This window comes from Mytilus edulis, chromosome 2, assembly GCF_963676685.1.
Source record: "Mytilus edulis chromosome 2, xbMytEdul2.2, whole genome shotgun sequence".
Taxonomy (NCBI): Eukaryota; Metazoa; Mollusca; class Bivalvia; order Mytilida; family Mytilidae; genus Mytilus; species Mytilus edulis.
This window is the reverse complement of record NC_092345.1, coordinates 38,295,120-38,312,632: the sequence shown is the minus strand read 5'-3', so window position 1 is coordinate 38,312,632 and position 17,513 is coordinate 38,295,120.

Genomic DNA, 17,513 nt, shown 5'->3' with positions numbered 1-17,513 from the left:
AATTTGTCTATCCTGTTATGTCTATCCTGTTACTATGGTTGCTATGGTTACAGTAACAGGATAGACAATTGTAGACAAAAACGTCGTTAATTTTTTTATCTTAACATATAGGTGCAAAACGAATGAAATATTTCGTTGTTTGAAGTCATCTTAAGGTTATAACGTATTAATCTTCCCAATTAAGCATTCGCAGGTGCAATACTGATATCGGTAACAGGATAGACAAAAAGGTAACAGGATAGACTTTTATATAGTAATATATCAGAAACGTACGTTCCTGTTACCAATGAAATATAGAGAAAAGTAAACTAACTTATGAGGGATTTACTTGATGTTGGGTTCATTTGAAAGGGTGAAAAAATGCCGAACAATATATATTGCTATCTCAGACTTGCATTACTGGTGGTAATTTTTACAACCTTTGAAAACCAATTTTTAGAGGCATTTTTCAGTACAACCTTTTAAATTGGCAAATAATCTATTATATTACAGAATGAATATATATAGAAGTTTATTCTCTTGAAAACCATCTAATTGTCTACGTAAAACAAGCTTAACATTTTATCTAAACCTTTTCTTAATAACCCAAAATTTCTTTTGAAAATGGTAACAGGATAGACAAAATAATGTACCACCGATCAAAAAATGTTTCAACATATTTTTGTATGACATCATTAAGATTGCATCTTTTAATATGTTGTTCTTAAAGTACTGTTTGTTTTGATTTGCTTATGTAGAGGGTGGTTTGAACAAGTAACTTATAATAATTTTTTCAATTTCAAAATTCGACATTTTTTGAAAATGACCCATCTAAAGAATTTAATTGCATTTGTTGTATGGGTAAAACGAATGTTTGCCTCATGTCGTATTAAAGAAATAATTTACAGCTTGCAGATTAAGGATCTTCTACTTCGGAAGACCGAGGGTATCCGGGCTGAAAAGGAACATGTACCTTTTATACTACAAACTGAATAAATTCGCTAACTAGTTCATTCACATTGGAAAGATGAAACCTGAAATGCGGTGTCAAAAAGCCACAAAACTCGGTTCTTAAAATCAACCCGTAATGACACCATTTTCGGAAGAAATTTGAAATTGGTTAACATTTCCGTAATTACACAACGCTCAATAATCGAAACAAATTAAATTCGAGTTCCAGTTTAATTTTGAGTTAAAGTTTTATTCCAGTAAGAGTTCTACTAGGAAACTTCCGAATTATATTGTTAGAGAGAGTAAAAATTCTGGTAAGAGTCAAAATTTGGAGATCCGATGAAATTAAGAGTAAGATTGCATTTTCTATTTTCTGTTGGTGCACCTTTTTTTCTTTGAATGTAGGTGTAATACCACCAATCATGGTAAGCTACATCCGCTTGCATACGAAAATAGGTCGAAAACAAATTATTCCCTTGAATTGGACAGTTGTAGGTACATTTGTAATTAATCCTACATTTTATTGCAGTAAAACATTTCTGTTTCATAAACATATGTCTTCGGAATTTCAAAGCACCATTATTTTTTTATTTGGGGTTTCTAAAGAATGTTTTTTAAATTACTAAATCTTGTACACAGATTAAATAAGGAGAGAAATTTGATTGGTTAACGTCCAGTGATGGCTATTTTCTTATATGCAATGAAATGTTATGTGAATTTGTTTTTATAGTACTGGACAGGATAACACTTTACTCATGTATTTCTTTATTTGAAACAAAGTAAAATTCTAATTAGCTTTTTGAAAAGTGCAAATTTAATGGTGGTATTACACCTGTATATTATTTTATCAAATTTATCTTTCTTATGGTATATATACTTTTTTTGTATAGATTGGAACCGTTGGTTTTCCAGTTTGAATGGTTTTACACGTCTAGTATTTATGGGCCCTTTATAGCTTGTTGATCGGTGTGAGCCAAGGCTCCGTGTTGAAGGCCGTACCTTGACCTATAATGGTTTACTTTTATGAATTATAATGTGTATGGAGAGTTGTCTCATTGGAACTCATACCACATCTTCCTTTATCTAATGTTTGTCAATACTGATTAATGATAGTTCATTTGAAAATAACTGATTGAATCTGTGTGTTAACATAAGCACTATCTGCTAAATCATGTTGGCCATTTATTTTAAAGAACCAAAGAATCAATAGTTAACCAGCTACCTTCGTATAAAAAACTGGTTGTCCTTTTCAGTCATGATCGGACTTCAACATCTCCCTATATCACTGTTGACAGTGGTCACATTGGGTGATTTGAACACGAACCTACATCTGAACTATTATTACTATTTTTTTGGTTTTATTATCTATTGTTTTCTTGATTTTTGCAAAACTTTCAGAGGCAATTATTACATGGATATCACGCAAAGACATGTGTCTATATGAGTGGAATATTCTTTCACCAGACGGACCATTAATGTGCATGTTAAAGTTTAAATATGAAATTGAGAAGTAATGAATCTTTCTGAAATTGTACCACAGGGTTCCATATCACAAATGAAAGGATGAAATTGAGTTTGGGGGTAATTGCTCCAAACGTTCAGGGGTCAAAACAAGCATTTTACTGGTTTTACTATTTTACAAGAACTTGTATTTAAGTGTATGGATCTATCTAAAAGTGTACTACAAAGTTCCATACCACAAAGGAAAGGCTGTGATTGAGTTGGGGGAGGGGTAATCATTCCAGGGGATGGGATGGGTTTCTTATTTTTTTCTGCGGGCGTATCAGTCTGCGCTTAGCGAAGCCTTTTATTGTTGTTGTAGTAGTAGGTCATCAATAGTACCAAAATATATAACTAGACATAGTGTTTGATATTCATAGATTATTTAACGTCTAGCGGCTTTATTTTTAACTTGCTGGTCCTACAGTTCGCTAACGACAGTTTGAAGAAATACTACAAAATATGATTTGTTTTGTGCCCAAATTATGCAAGCCTGAACAAAGCATTAAAGACAGATTGATATCATTAACAATATAATACGGTTCTAAATTTTCTTTGAATTCGACAGCTAGCAACCGATGTAACATTTTGAAGATTTTCAACTGGCGTTATTCTTTTAAATAACGTTTAATATTTCAATATATATGATTACTCTATTACTCTGATAACAAACCACTCGTGTTCATGCTGTCCCGCCCCCTCCCCCTTTCCCCTCAAAAAAGTGAGAGGCGTTATATATCAAAGGAACATTTGGGAAAGATGGCGACACTTGGTTAATTTATGTCGTCACATGTGAAATAAATAACGATTTCAAATAGCACTTCACACATTTACGTCCAGTGGCAAGTTTGATGCATATTCAGAACTGGAACATATGAATTTTGACCCTGCTTTGTAATAACCCGACAAGGTGAGCCGGATAAATGAAAATATGAAATTAGATTTTTGATGAATTATTTTTACATGTAGTATAGAAGACTATAGTTATGACGTTTCATGTATGTGATATGAGAAAACTGACAGACAAAACTCATTGTTTTTTTTTTACCACCAACTGTTGGACAGAAAACTACAGATTCCGGAAGCTGTACGATAACAGGCTGTTACTCTTGATCTATCGGTACCCCGTCCTACGACAATATACGCTGAATCATACATACCGAATCGAGACGATACGCTGCCAACAGTTGTGTCATATCAAGACCACTTTCGGCTATTTTTTTTGGCCATTTGTCAGATTCGAGTAGAATTTTCTTTTTTGCACTTAAGGTCAAGATCAGTAAATAACCCGTCCATAGATTTTTCTTGACTTCAATTAGAAATTGAACATATACATCAGAAAATTTATTTAAAAGACGTATGTACTGACTTCGTTTTCGAGAAAATGGTCAGAGAGGGTACTAAAGATTGAAAATGCTATGAATTTTTCAACGTTCTTAGTATTGATTATGCATGATGATTAGGTGTTTTGTATTGTTTTTATCTTAAAAGGGTCTGGATAGAAGGTCATTTATTTATTAATATTTATTTTCTGTTACCTCTATTTTGTATTCTTCATATCCCATTATTCTCTACTCTTTCGTTTTTTCTCGTTTTATTCTGCAGTTTTTGTTCCATTATTCTATATGCCATAGACCCCAATACAATCAGACTATCTTTTATGGAGACATATTTTTACAATGTCATATGACCCATCCATATTTCATGTTCGTCAATGTAATTTCACTTTATATCAATTACAGACAAATGTCACAAGAAAGAAATTACAAATAAAGAGTTAAAAAGTTATTGAAATCTTTGTTTGCACATTATCGATGATATTTGTTATTTTCTACATGTTACAATATGTATGCTTGTATTATTTTAAGTAAAAAGAGTATTAAGGAAAACCTTCTGCCTCGTCGTTTTTATTATGTCATTATATTGCCTTTATGGTGCTCATTACAAATTATCAGAACTCATCAACGAAACCATGCTTATATTTAATACTCCAGATGTGCGTTTCGTCTACATAGACTTCCTAAGTAGCGCTCAAATCAAATTAGTTTGAAGACAAAATCATTAATGACATTAAAACCAAGTCATTAACGAAGTAGAAGACAACTACAAACAAAACTTTCAACTTCATGACAAAATTTCCAATTTCTCAGCACTAACACACCCTCTGATTCATCGTTTGGCGTTTGCACATATCAGTTAATATATGTTAATCTCGTCCATTTTAACACTTTACCATATTAAAGGGGTTGAACTTCTTTCATAAAAACTGCGCGAACAGAGTTGTGAGGAATATTGATTATAATTGACACACTACATACACGGTGGGTATGGTTGTCCTGCGAGAGAACGTTCTGTGCTGGTGATTCGGTCCTGACGGGTGCTGGTGATCGATGAAAAAATGTAAACAAAGACGAAAATGATGATTTTTGACGTTTTCACTAAAAAAAAATGGAAGAAAACAGTTGAGATTTTTCAATTTTGTTTCTTATGGGTTCATATGTAAACCATTTAAAAGTTGACCCTCTAAACTGTTTCAGTAAGCGTAACACAAAAATGCTCATTTTCAGAAAATCTAGAACTGAAAAAATAAAACAAAAATACTCATAGAGTCCGCTTTCTATACCTCAATCCACACGACAAAACTATTTTGTGAAAAAACATTGCAATTTATTAAAATTTAGCATTTTCTCAATTTATTCATGTCCTGATACTGTGCTGGTGGGTCCTGTCATTGTGCTGGTGGGTCCTGATACGGTGCTGGTGATTTTGGATAAGAAGTTGGTCATATTTGAAACAAATGTTACAAAATCAATAAAATTGGGCAGATAATTGTTGTCAATAGGATCTATGACTGCTATTTTAGCTCTTGTGCATCCATTTGGCTGTTTAATATGTGTTTTCAAATGATCGTAACTTGTATTACATAATTACATAAAAGGGCAACATCTTTCGTCCAATATCAGGTAACAATATATAGTATCTAAAATAAGAATAGTTTTATTAAGATATTAAATGCCCCTTACATTGATGCTTCAACAATAATCAAAGCCCATGCCGCATAGACATGTTTGTTAGCGCTCCGCATACCTCTCCCCACTTCCACCCAACCAATCCTCCTCATTTCCTCCTTCATTGTTACAGTGGTGTACCAGCACAACAATTTATCACATAAAATAATAACACAAAGACACACATGATTGAACAACGAATGCTCGCAGGTACTGAAAGCTAGTAGTTCAAAGGGTCCGCATTTTCAACTAATAGATAAACCATGTTCTCATATACAAAAATCCCAATCGTATCGATTAAAAAAGTCTCAAAACTTAAGTTCACATTTTAATGTTTGATATTAAGCAGAACTTTAAAAGTGTGCAGTGAATCTTGTGCTCACAACAGTTATTGTCATAATTATGTTTACATAAGACTTAAGAAGGAATTAAGAAGGTACAAAGGAATATTTTACAGTTCAATTTAATGATCATGAATGGAAGGAAATGGTACGGAAGTTTACATAGGACAAAAAGAAATTGATAGTATTTTTTGGCGAAAGAATTAAACGCTTCTTTGCATTATATAGTACAGCTCTTCTATAAAAGCATGCAAAAAAAACTTTGATTGACTTGCTTGCTATGTTTGCTTGGAAGTTTTTAAACAATAGGTAGGCGGAGTTTCAATACATACTGGGATTTGATTGGACAAATACAAACTGACAGGAATTGAAGTTAATGTGTATTGTACAAACAAGTTTTAGTATATAGTAAACAGACTACTTACCTGTCGTTTACAAACATCCAAACAATCATAGCAAGCAATTTGATCAATGGTTTGCTTTGCATATATTTATAGAAGAGCTGTAAATTCTAAAAAAAAATTCTTGTTGTCGTAGATGGTTAAATCCTCAACAAAATCTCAATAACTTTGTTGGAACGAATAAAGGTTTTAAATCAAATTTCCGTGGACTTTTTAGCTTCCACCCTGACGAGGCATGTTAGCTGTTCGTATGCTGTTGCACCTGACGCACGGAATCTTTCACATTTCCATCTTCTTTTCTGAAATATTTTACCCAGCTCATACTTGACAGGATTGTTATCCTAGTAAAAGGTGTAACCAATGGATTGAACACAAGTTAAAAATTCCACAATACTATATGATTCATTTTATGTGTCAATTTGTTCGAAAAAAAGTCGAAAAAAAGAAAGTTTTTTTAATGTCATGATTATCTGTCGCTTTCTAGATCTATGCTTAGCATTTATTTCAGATGACATGGACTCCTCACCCTGGTGACCCTGCTGCCTTTCATAACTTTATCCGTATACATATATTAATAGATGAACAAAAGGCTGCAACTTCTATTTTTGTATTTAAAATGATTCGTTGTACATAACGAGAATATTTGTGGTGAATGGAAACTGTGAGGGTCAAAATCTTAAATTGCTTATAAATGTTGCTGGACCCAGTTTCCTTATCTGATCTGAATTTTCTGAAATGTGCGAGGTAGATAGACATTGGCTTTTTGATTTTTTTTACTCGGTAAGTTTTGCCCTAATTGCTTGAACTTTTGCAATATTAAAGCCGATTTCAATGAGTGTGTAGACAAAGGGAATATCTTTGGTTATCTTGCTTGCTGAACAGAAAAGTCATTGTTAGGTTATGTAAAGTACCCTACTTTGAAAGTAGACTAGTCCGACAAATGACACATCTTTCTGTCTGTAGGACCAGGCTACTTCGAAAGGAGGGTAGTATACCTTACCTAACAATGACTTCACAGATTAGCTAACAAGCAAGCTAACCATAGATATTACCTTTGCCTACATACTCAATGGAATCGGCTGTAACTAAAAACTCGAATACATTTTAACAGACAGTGGTCATGTTTGTTGATGAATATTGTTTTTCCTAGATTCACTCTTGAAAATCATTTGGTAACATTTGGTCAAGTAATTTCAGAAAAGATCTTTTTGTAATTGCGGACGCCAAGACAACACATGAACCTCACACGACCCCTCGACACAGGTGAGCTTATATATGATCTTATAGCGATTCGGGTTGATAACCAGTTGAAATTAAGCCAGTTTTTTGTGTGTGTAGATTTGTATTGTTTTAAACTGTTAAAGTTTTAAAGTTAAATGTAGGTGTTTAATCTAAGAATTTCTTTTTTAAACTTATATACTTGTTTTATACTCAATTGGTAGTATGAAGCTACGAAATATTTTAATTTTTGAAATTGACATATTCTAGTCTGCCCTTTCATAAAATAGTGATTTTTTTAGTGTTCTATCGAACTTTCGAAAAAAATACCTGATAACCGTTCAGACAAAACAATTATGTTGAAAATTTTTACAGATACAGCAAGTGAGTCTTAATAGCTAAAAGATACATTTTTGTTTTAAAATACAACTTTTAAATCTTACGGGAAACTATTCCAAGCTTAAAACTTTCACTGTAACCTCGTTCTAACTTATCCCCCCCCCCCCAAAAAAAAAAAACCAACAACACCAAACAAACAAACCCGCAATACTATTGTCATTCTTATAGTCAGTACTAAATTGTTCACAAACAAATGTGTTTTAAGCTGCTGAAGACATATGATTCAAACGCTCAGAAAGTCCTTTGTTCTATATTTTGGCTCTCCATTTTTATGCAAAACCTTTTACATTTTTATTTTATGGATTATTGTTGAAGGTCGTACCGTACACACATAAATCCTTTGGTTTCTTATGGAAATTTGTCCATTGACAACAAACATACCACATCATCTACTTTATATAAGTATTGTATAAATTACAACGTATTTTGGTGATCTTGCAAAATGATCGTAATCCCGAAAATCGTAAACATATTTTCTTATCTTAAAAGGGGGCAAGAAGGGTTCCATTACCAGGCCAATAAATAAGATTACAGTTAATTAAAAAAATAAATAAAAAATAGGGGTATTTTTACTCTCATAATAACAGTAAACAGATTCACAACAATGTCAATTTCAAGAAAGCAGACAACAGTTAATTAGCCAATAACAGTACTAGTACAGCATCAATGATCTTGAATATATGCCACTTTTAACTAAAATATAAAGGCACAGAACCAGGACATAGGAGCACAGAACCAGGACCTTTTTTCTTATCACCAGCACAACGTCAGGACAATTCCGTTTAACGAACTTGCACGACTTTTGCAATATAATATTGTTGTAATATACTTTGCATGGTACTTATGACGCATCAGAGAAAAATTAAGCAACAAAACAGTCGTTTTATTGCCGTTCTGATACAATGTAAACAAACCCACCAGCACAGAATCAGGACCAACCAGCACCTGACAGGACCAAATCACCAGCACAAAACGTTATCTCGCAGGACAACCATACCCACCGTGACATAGATGTCACGATCACCATCATCAATTGATCGACCGATGCATATGTCGGTGTCTTAACTCGCAAGCGACATGTTTTTGCGGTCTCATATCTTCAGATTCATATTGTACCAGAAATGTGGTGTGATCTGTAATTTTACCGATGGTGTCCAATGCCCGCTGTGACATTTTGAGCAAGTATTGATTTGCATGGGCAGTGAAACTTACATAGCAGGAGACGCTTACCGTGTCGCCGCACCCGATTCGTTCTTTTTGGAAGTCATGCGATTCTATTTAGTCTTTGCTTGTTCCCTGCTTTCGTGTCTTCTTAATCGGTATATGAGATGTTAAGTGTTTTATGGATAATAATTTGTATTAACCCAACAATGCACTTACAAATTTAACATACTAAGAACAGACTTTCTCTATGAATACTTGGAACAGAAAAAATACAGCAGAAAGACGATTCTCAGGATTGTACTTTGTTAATCTTATGAACGTTATGATTTGACATTTTTAAGTTTTATGGTGATTTATATATTTTTGTCCATTTAAAGAGAATTATAAATATATTGTATTGTTAATGCTGTAAAGTGATATTTTGTTTTCTTATATGATCACCCCATCAGTATCATATACCCGTCCTTGTTAAATGTGCAACGAGGTTTTTTTATTTATTTAATGACGCACTTGATAAATGTTTCGATCAAAATTTAGAACCTTAGCACAGCTGACATATTTTCACATTCGGTTTAAAATGGAAATCCTATTAAGTTACATCTTTGTTAAATGAAATAGTTAGCTAATATAACCTTCTCAAATTCAGAATTTTGCGGGGTATAACAAAATCACACTTATTTGCAAGTCATGCTCTGTTTATGCATTATACACCCCCCTCCCCCCCCCCCCCAAAAAAAAAATCGCAGTCTTAAGATTGACAATGTCTTTTCGAGTGGTAATAATCTGCTCTATCACTCTCTCAGGTATGTGTTATTTAATTTATTATTGCGTAAACCCCTGAGGGTTTACGCAGTATATATTGGACGAGTGATGTTGTATTTCGGAACACCGGATATTATTCGGAACACTTCTGCTCTTTCCATGACCATTTTTCAAATACATGCGCAATAGCTATAACCACCTTTCAAATACATGCGCAATAGCTTACTAATCTGTTGAATATGCATTAGCATCTTAAGTTGCTATATAGAGATATTTTACGTATGCTCTGAAACTAAATATGATTATGCATTAGCATCTTAAGTTGCTATAGAGATATTTTACGTATGATCTGAAATTAAATATGATATAATATTTTCTTGCACACAATCAAGCTGCTTTTATTAACCTGCATGCGTAGTAATTAGAGTCAAACGATGTAACCAGCTGTGTTTATATATAAGATAAGGTTTCATGTAAACAATGCGCTTTATATTCTGAACGAGAATAATTAAAATTAAAATCTTTAGAAAGAGTTCTAGTAGCATTTTATTTTAGTTTTATGTTTAGTGAAGATGTACATGTTGTAAAAAGCAAGCTATTTACTTTTTTATACTGAAATTAAAGTCTTACTTGCATATGATTAAATTACAGTTATTTTTTTTTTTTTTATTAAATATAGCAACTTTAATAAAAAAAAATATTATTAAAAATGTAATTAAATAGATATTGAATATGAAAAACTAATATAAAACGGAAACCTACAACTAAATTATATTTTAAAAAAAATACACTTGACTATGCGAATGTTTTGTCGTTTTTCGTTGGTTAATATAATATATGCAAACATTAATTTGTTTCTAACTTCAATCTGTTCAAGCGATTTATTTTTTCTACGATTATAAAAAGTATGTTTTTCATCAACAATTATTGAAAATTCAAATAGGATCAGAAAAGAATTATTAAACGATGTTTTACATCTGTAGCAGTTAGACAATAACAACAAACACCTTAAAACTTTAGTTAGTTACAATTGCACCCTTAAAGTGCCGCTTTAATTACGATCAAAATCTTAAAATTAACCATGCATGTAATTTCGGTAGACTAAATAGGGTCAGTGATAAGATATCAATTGTCTATTTTTAGTTACCGAGTGATGACAGATGCAGATAGAGATAAGAACAAATACTTTCTATTTATAGTTACCTTAGCCGCAAATATTTTCTATTTATAGTTACCTTATTTATCCAGGGAACTAATTATCACTTCTGAAGTATTTAATTTTAAAATGTTCCTCTTTATAAAAACAAAATAGTTATTTTTTTTAAAACAATCAGAAAATGAATTTTCGGCTTAATAGATTATGTATAAATTTGATATTTAGGTTTTTTAAGCATGTAAAATAATTTTATGAAATTTTTAAGTTTATTTTATTAATGAAATTTTTTATTTTTATTTTTATCAAAACAACAAAGCTTTGTGTGATCATTATGATAATGTACTGATAAAAACGTGTTCTCTATAAATTAATTAAAAGCTCCTGGTCAACAGTTCTCATAAATGTGTAAACTAAACTTTCTCTGATGTCTTATATAAGCGCCACGGTGTATGGGTTGTACGTGTTTGTTTGTGGTGTTAAATTAGTCTTGCAAAACAAATCGGTTGTTGGTTAATTGCGTAAACCTAGACAGCAATAAGACACGAAAAGTGAAAAAGTCGGATTACAATCCTCAATTATCTGGAATGTCCTATCATTGTCTGAACGCAGTCGTTTAAATTCGTAACAGATAGGCTACGGGTCGGGAATGGTCTTGATAGTTCGGCGAAGCACCCCGACATTTAGGTGCGTCCCGTAACATTCGGGGAACTCAGCCGACTTTGTCTAGCCGGATGACAAGCGTGACTATGTCGTGGCAGATTCTGCTGTATCGGATAAAAATTCTAACATTGTTCTGTGTTTTCTGGACGGTGTCCTGTGGAACGGGAATGATCTGGAGAAATTTTTCATTGGTGTTTTTCTGCCGATTGAGTCCAGATTACATCCAGATCTAGTCGATTTCAAACCGTCTTTGCCGAAATCGTTCCGGAACAGTCCTGTTATTAATACGAAATTCGCCAATGATACCCACCTCAGAGTCCCGACAATTACAGAATACAATACGACTGAGACCAGACAAAGACGTTTGCAATGAGATAGAGAGGATCGTGATAGAATTCCGTTCCGACAGTACCTGATCATCCCGAGTATGTCGACAGTTTTCGAACGGATAACTTCTGTCAGCATCGGTTCACTGTCTGGTCACTGTCTGATCTCTGTCGGATTACATTCGGTAGAATCGGGATGCAGTTGTGACCAATTCGGTCGAATTTTACTTTGCGAAAGATACAAATCGGATTAGAAGCGGACTGAGAACGGGATTATCGTGAAAAAATTCTCTTGGAAACGGTTGAATATCGACGCTTCCTGAACAATATCTAATTGTTGTCGTGATTAATTAATTAAAGTTTGAATTTCCTTCCACGATTCACAGGATCTTGATCAGACTTTTGACAAATTTTAATTGGGAATGGTCCTGTCAAGGACGGCAGTAAAAATCGTGAATGTGTGATCACAGCTTTAGCGAAAATATATCAACCCACATTGAATTGTAATTTCATTAAGTAAACAATCAATGTCAGTTTTTAATTCTTATACCACAAATTATATAAAACAATACATCTTAAGTAAACAATTATCTAATATTTAATACCAAACAAGCATTTGGGTTTACGATTGCATTTCTTTTTTTAAAGAAAGCAACTTGTACTGAATGTTCTGTTATTGCTGTCTATTAAATTTCAAATTCAAAGAAATAGCTGTGACGTCTTGTGAAAAATCAATACCAATCATCCGTATTTATTAAAGCGCACACTCGATCAAGCGTCTCCGTGAAGGGTAATAGAGTTTTTGCCATGGGATAGAGTTAATTCAAGGGTTCAAGGGGGGGGGGGGGATCTACGTCATCACGCAGGGTGTCGGCGATTGAAATTGGACAACCATCTTGTCGCTTCAAGGTAAGATTTTTACTTATTATGCCAGTTATATGAGGGTTATGATTATACAAAATAGTCCATCAAAAACTATATATAAAGTAGGAAAATAAATGAGCCATCGCTAAATATTATTGGTTATCTCAATTTTGCAAACACTTCGATACCAGTTTTAGGAATTAGGTCAAACATGCAGGATATCGGCAAAATTTTTCATAACAACATCTTGATTATCAAGAACCGCCTACTTTATCAACAAATGGACATGTCCAAATTCTTTATTGTACTCTGGAAAATACTTGTTACTCACAAATATCCGTCATTATGGCCGAAAAACGTCTTATTTTTAAAAAATGGAAAAAGGATGTCGGCAACACATCGAATATCGAAGGATGTCGGGGAAACATCATATACTATTTTTAACACATATGTTATTCAACATGTGACTAGATCTAATTTCTTATTTTTTCAGATCATTGAAAACTATTGGTCATGACAAGACGCAAATCAAACTTAAACTTGTGCAGGCGGAAACGACACAGGCACTTGTCTCAGAATTTTTTTCCCCTATATACCTTGTTATATTAAGGTACATGTATATAGGAAAAAAAATTCTGAGACAAGTGCCTGTGGGAAACGATCGCGAATACAACCTGTTGTTGACCAACCGACCAGATCGCCCACTAAACCGCCATCCGTAAACAAATCAAAACCATGCAAATCCTCATTTGTGATCAAAATAAAAACGCCTGCCAAAAATATTAAGTTTCACCCATTGTCAATTACTGAAGAAATTTCAACAAAACCGCCAGTAGACTTGAGCAAAGTTCACGATAAAGGACCAACAGGGCCATGCATACGATTGTTCAATCCACAATTTTTTTTCTTAAAATGTCCTGTACCAAGTCAGAAAAATTGCCATTGTTATATAATATTTCGTTTCTGTGTTTGTTACTTTTAATGTTGTATTTCTGTTGTGTCGTAGTTTTCCTCATATATTTGATGCGTTTCCCTCAGTTTTAGTTTGTAACCCGGATTTGTTATTTCTCGATTTATGAATTTCGAAGAGCGGTATACTACTGTTGCCTTTATTAAACACCCGGTAGATGTAGGGCCAGATGAAATGTCATATATATATATATATATATATATATAGATTGCCTAACAATGTAATTTTAACACACTATTTAGTATGTAAATATAAGAATGTTTAAAATATTTACAAAAAGATGAAAATAAACGCAATATTTCGCTAGACCAACTAGCTTTATCAAGCGTGCATCTATCCAGGTGAAATCGGATGTAGATGATAAGAAACTTTTGCAGCTCAACGTCTGTGTTGCACTGAACTGCCTTCAAAATAAGAAAATTTTGCAGCTCAATGTATATGACCTCTTGAATTTAGCTGCTTTGAAAATAAGAAAATTTTGCAGCTCAATGTACATGTTGCACTTGGATTTAGCTACCTTAAAAATACATAATTGGTAGTTGAAGTTAGCAACGTCCATTGGCCAATATTACGGGATAAAAAGGACGATGCTTTGTTTTAAATTATTCTTTATCTTTCCTGTATCTTTTTTCGTCTTTTTCGTTAAGACCATCAGGTTCTAAAGTGTGGAGTTGGTGGATCCAAAAGTTTTCTCTTCTCCTTCTCGCCGTGGTGTCCCATTCGGTGTTGACTTCTATAATTTGGAAAGTGACATTATCAAAAGGATGTTTCGTTGAACGAAGATGTCTTGTGAGAGGACAGTTTTTGTTGGTTTTGTACGATGAACGATGGTTATTGAGCCGAATATTAAATTTGTCCATTGTTTCTCCCACATACTGAATGCCACAAGTGTCACATGTTAATATATTATAAATTGAGTTCTCCGTTTTACAGATTGATTTCAAATGGACATATTCACAAGAACATCTTAATGAATTTCTAGAACACTGCAACTCTTTCCACCATTCAATAAAATTTACATATGAATCATCTATGGAGAAAATAAACTTCCTCGATACTACGAGTTACATCAAGAACGGAACCATTATAACGGACCTTCATACCAAACAAACGGACAAACATCAATTCCTTTCTCCTAAAAGTTGCCATCCTAAACACTGCTCCCGTGGTATCCCATTCAGCCAGGCATTGCGAATCAAGAGAATATGCTCTACTGAAAATACGAAAAATGCTAGACTTGGACAACTTCGTAAACATCTAGTTGTTCGAGGATACAATAACAACATTATTGATAGCGCTTTCGAAAGAGCAAACAAAACTAGTCGCCAAGAACTTCTTGAGTACAAAGATAAGAATAAAGCAGCTAACAGAACACCCCTTGTACAAAATGTACTCACTTACCATCCTGATTTTAAAAATGTGTCATCCATTGTTCAGAAGCATTGGAAAATTATAGAAAATGATTTAAATCTAAAAAAAGTATTTTCTTCACCACCAGTCATGGCCTTCAGAAGACCTAAAAACATCCGTGACAAATTAGTGACATCTGTATTAACCAAGCAGCCTAATCCATCGCCCGGTTGCTACAAACAATGTGGTCGAAGGAATTGTTTGTGTTGTAAAGCTGCCAATACAAGCAGTTCTTTCATCAGCTCCGTTACTAAACAAAATTATACCATCTACTCTAATTCCAACTGTAAAACGGAGAACTTAATTTATATATTAACATGTGACACTTGTGGCATTCAGTATGTGGGAGAAACAATGGACAAATTTAATATTCGGCTCAATAACCATCGTTCATCGTACAAAACCAACAAAAACTGTCCTCTCACAAGACATCTTCGTTCAACGAAACATCCTTTTGATAATGTCACTTTCCAAATTATAGAAGTCAACACCGAATGGGACACCACGGCGAGAAGGAGAAGAGAAAACTTTTGGATCCACCAACTCCACACTTTAGAACCTGATGGTCTTAACGAAAAAGACGAAAAAAGATACAGGAAAGATAAAGAATAATTTAAAACAAAGCATCGTCCTTTTTATCCCGTAATATTGGCCAATGGACGTTGCTAACTTCAACTACCAATTATGTATTTTTAAGGTAGCTAAATCCAAGTGCAACATGTACATTGAGCTGCAAAATTTTCTTATTTTCAAAGCAGCTAAATTCAAGAGGTCATATACATTGAGCTGCAAAATTTTCTTATTTTGAAGGCAGTTCAGTGCAACACAGACGTTGAGCTGCAAAAGTTTCTTATCATCTAGCTACATCCGATTTCACCTGGATAGATGCACGCTTGATAAAGCTAGTTGGTCTAGCGAAATATTGCGTTTATTTTCATCTTTTTGTAAATATTTTAAACATTCTTATATTTACATACTAAATAGTGTGTTAAAATTACATTGTTAGGCAATCTATAATTTTATTTGTGTAATTGAATTAATCTCTGTACTGATTAATCCACACTCCCATAGATTTGTATGTCATGTGCTGCTATTTATAGGCACTTATATATATATATATATATATATATATATATATATATATATATATATATATATCAGTCTAAAGATTTGCACAACGGTACTGATATAAGGTGTTATTAAACGAAAATGTTGTTATAAAATCGTGTTGACAAATATTTCGGCTCAACAAATGGCCTTCTTCTTGTGTCACAAGTTTTAACAATACTGATACATAATGTATAAGGTGTGAAAATAGATCAGGTGATAATACAGGTAAGTTTTGGTCGATTGATTTTAATCCTGAATATCATAATTTAAACAAAACACTATAAATCAATATACGTGACTGTGTATATTAACAATAAAAATAAGTGAAAACAAAACTGTTAGTATTTCTTATTGATGCCGTTTGGGTGATGTACATTAAGTTCCTTTATCCAAAAGCTTTCCCGAACCTGTCGCTGTGCATCACTCCAGTGAATGTTCTGTTCAATCACTAGAATTTTCATGCGGTTAAAGTCATCAAGTTTGTGATCTGACTGTCTGAAGTGCTGAGAGACTGGAAGAAGTGGCTTCTTAGATATATCACTCCTATGGCCATTGAGGCGTTTGTGGAAAGGCTGCTTAGATTCACCAACATATTGGAGGCCACAAACCGAACATTCTAGTATGTAAATAACATTCATACTTTTGCAGGTAACATTGCAAAATATCTTATAGTTATTTTCGGTTGCCTTACTGTGAAATGTTGACGAATGCTGCATCTGTAAACAGCATTTGCAGCGTTTTTCTCCACACGAACGACATTCTCCAGAAGTACTTCTATTATCAGACACTTCAGCCCGCACTAGTAGGTTCCGTAGACTACTAGGTTGCCTAAAAGCTATCATTGGAGGCTCAGGGAAAATCTTGGACAGTTTGGAATTCTTTTCAACTGATTTCCAATGCTCACGAATGACACCAAAGCTGTTTTTGAGAGATGGGTGATAAGTTAGAACACATGGAGTCCTTTTGCTTTTCTTTTTAACTTTGTATTCCAATAGTTCACTCCTCGGAATTGACTCCGCTTTCTGAAAGCTTTTTTTGATATTTCTGTGTTTGTAGCCCCTTTTCTTCAAGCGAGTTTCAAGTTTACGCAGTTGTCTTTTAGTTGTTTCTGTGTTGGAGCATATTCGCTTGACTCTAAGTGCCTGACTGTATGGAATGCTCTTGGTAAGATGAGCAGGATGGCAACTTTTAGGGGACAAATATTGATGAGTGTCAGTAGGCTTAGAATATAAATCTGTAGATATGATGCCCTCTGTGAGCGAACTTGAAGTATCGAGGAAGGCGATTTTGGATT